Below are 3282 nucleotides of genomic sequence, written 5' to 3'. Positions count from 1 at the left end.
GTATTTATGATGGGAGTCGTTTTATGAAGCATACATGTACGTGTGTGTATCAGTAGTGTAGAAAGGGAGAGAGGAAAAAAACCCAGAAAACAGAAACAGAAACAAAAAACAAATAAAAAACAAATAAAAACACACCGGCACACGAATTTCTACTTGAGATCATTTCATAGAACATAGAAATACAATATCGGAAGAAAAAATTGCAAAACTCCAACGCATTCAAAACAACGCTGCCAGGCTAGTATTAAAGCAATCAAAACGCCATCATGTGACTCCCCTAGAGATCCATTGGCTTCCGCTGAAAGCGAGAATGGAATATAAGTTAGCCCTACTATGCTTCAAAGGTCAAACTAACTGGTCTCCCACATACATTCAAGAACTCATTGTACCATACACACCACCACGTGAACTAAGATCCAGTGGCTCTAGACTTTTTTCAACACCTCGTGTGTCACTGAAGAAATAATAGTATGGTGAGAGAGCTTTTTTCTTTTTCTGGGCCAACAGTTTGGAACACCCTCCCTCATGATTTGAGGACCGAAATAAAACTTGATACCTTCAAAAGGGGACTCAAAACACATCTATTTAAGAAATGTTATAATTAATGGACATTATCTTGCCCTTTTGTACGAGCATTTTTTTATTGTCTGAAAGAATGGTGCTGTCAAAATGTGCGCACATGATGAATTTGTATGCTGTTAGTATGAATGCGTTTTTAATCTCCTGTGTACGCCTTGGGCCCATGTTGTGGGGAAAGGCGGGATACAAATGCTCTTCTTCTTCTTCTTCTTCTTCTTCTTCTTATTATTATTATTATTATTATTATTATTATTATTATTATTATTATTATTATTATCATCATGCACATGTGTGCGTTGTGTATCGGTTAAAAAAAAGATCCCTGGAAGATCATTAAAACAAACAGAACAATCAGAACCAAACATACGGGACTCTCGTGGTCTAGAGGTACGTGTTCACTTCACATTCAATAGGTTCCAGATTCGAAACCTGACAGTGACGGAAACATTAAAATTTGTTCTCTAAAAGGTTCTCTTTTCACCTCCTTTCCTTTTCTATAGACATGTTCTGTCGTCTGCTTTCATCTCCACTTTCTCGCTTCAACCCGATAAGGTGAGTACATGTTTTACTCTACAGTGGCGTCCAAAAGAAACTTGAAAATGTAATCATCCAATCATCGTGTTAAAGCCTTGCAATACCCACTCATGCAGCATTCCAATTTAAAGCTAAATTAATCCTGCATCATCTGACAAAATAATATTTCACTTATGTTCAGAGACGCTCGAGATATGGGCAAGTAAAACTGACCTTAAAAACTCAGGCTTGGCAAAATTGGGAGAAATCAAAGAAACCTAAAAGTGTGTTCGCGCGTGTATTGAGGTTCATCAACGTTGGTGGAATAGATATGTATTGAATATCAAATGAAAAGAAAATATAATTGTCTCTGCACCTTCTGAAATACATTTTCAAACAAGTTAGAAAACAGATTACTTACAAATACCATGCTGAACTTAGACTTAATATTGCAAGTGCTCATTAGTATGATTTTGTTTTTGTTTAGGAGCTATTGGTCTTCTTGTGGAGCACAAATCTTTTGGAACATGGCTATGTAAGTTAGATTTGGACTAATCTTCTGTCAGTGAGGAGCAGAGGCCAGAAAACTGCCATTTTTTGGATGGTCTGGGACGGAATGAACAAAATCGTCCGCATGTGAATCATCGGATGGCTTGCTTTAGTTGACTACATCGCGCAAGTGTAGGAATGTCATGTCTTACCCTTATTTCCCTCATGGTGTCATTCGCGTAAACATCTCGATTCATGGCAAATCACTTTCTCATTGGGCCAATATTATCACGAGACAATTCTTGGAAAACTTTATCATATCAACGTTGGAGTGGTCACCAGTAACAAATAGCCCGATATGAATCCTACAGGTATGTGAAATCCCATGAAACAGCAGCTGAAGAAAATTGACGTTGCTCCCAATCAGAGCCTGTGACATCTGGGATGAAATGACTAATAATTGTCCAAAATTTAGCAGAGTCGATGCCCTATGGGTTCATGCACTACACAAAACCAATGGCTCCTACGTAAAATAACAATGAGAACATTTAATGTTGCCCAAGTTTATGTGGTATTTGTGATTGCTCTGTTTTCTGTTTTGTTTGAAATTGAAACTATCGACATTAAATATTGTTTATTGCAGAGAAACAAATTCTCCATTCATTGGATAGGAAACGTATGTTCATTCTATCAATATTGATGGTCCCAAATACACGCACGAAGACAACGTTTCTGTGATTTCGCACAATTTTGCCAAGCCTGATTTTTTAAGGTCAATTTTGAATGACTATATTATTATCTCGAGCATCTCTTAACATAGATCAAATATTATTGTGTCAAATGAAGCTGAATTTATTTAGCTTTAAATTGGTATGCTGTATGAGTGGGTCGTGCAAAGGAGATTGCATTATCAAGTTTCTTCTGGAACCCACTGTATAATACACGTTCGGGTGTGTTACACCCAGTTGTCGGTCAAAGGGATATAAATAGGTTGCCGTGAAAAGGGTTAATATGAAAAGCCCAAATTACTCTCAGCGATAAATCGTATTACATTCTTCGAATAGTAGAACAGTCAGATTTATTAAACTCCATATTCTGTTTACACATTCCTATTTATAGTGTCCAATCCCCTATAAATTGGGGACATTCCTTGCGCCAGATGACTCTTCGCAAAAATTTGCCTGCATTCTGTGTTTTGTTACCTAACAAATGTAAAAAAGAGGCCCACGAAGTTATTAGTTGCAAAATTCTAATGACACAAACTCTCCCTACACCCTATCTTGCTAATTTGTTATTGTAATCTCTGGACCCTAATCGTCCACAGACATTCGGTACTCAGTACTGTGGTGTACAGTGACTGTTCGGTAGTCATAGTAGATAGTAGATATTTATCTAGTGTGCAGTGTGTAGTCCTAGCAGCTTTGACGTCAGATTACGGCTTACTTAAATGATCTGGGTGACCTTGATAGATCTACAGCTTTAGATTGAAAATAAGACAAATGAAAAACAAAGTTTGCTCAAGTTTTAAAATATGGCTTCAAATCAGGTTCCACGTGAGCCACTTTGCTTATTTTGATACGCCGATTTCGAAAATGAAATTATTTTTAGCTGCGATGATTTTTTTGAAAAAAATCCCGCTCGGCGGCAAACTTCAAAGGAATTTTGCGTCACAGCCTCCCACTTGTCATTTCACACTGGGGG

This window comes from Aplysia californica, unplaced genomic scaffold (genome assembly GCF_000002075.1).
Source record: "Aplysia californica isolate F4 #8 unplaced genomic scaffold, AplCal3.0 scaffold00621, whole genome shotgun sequence".
NCBI classification, from domain to species: domain Eukaryota; kingdom Metazoa; phylum Mollusca; class Gastropoda; order Aplysiida; family Aplysiidae; genus Aplysia; species Aplysia californica.
Note: the sequence above shows the minus strand (reverse complement) of the source record.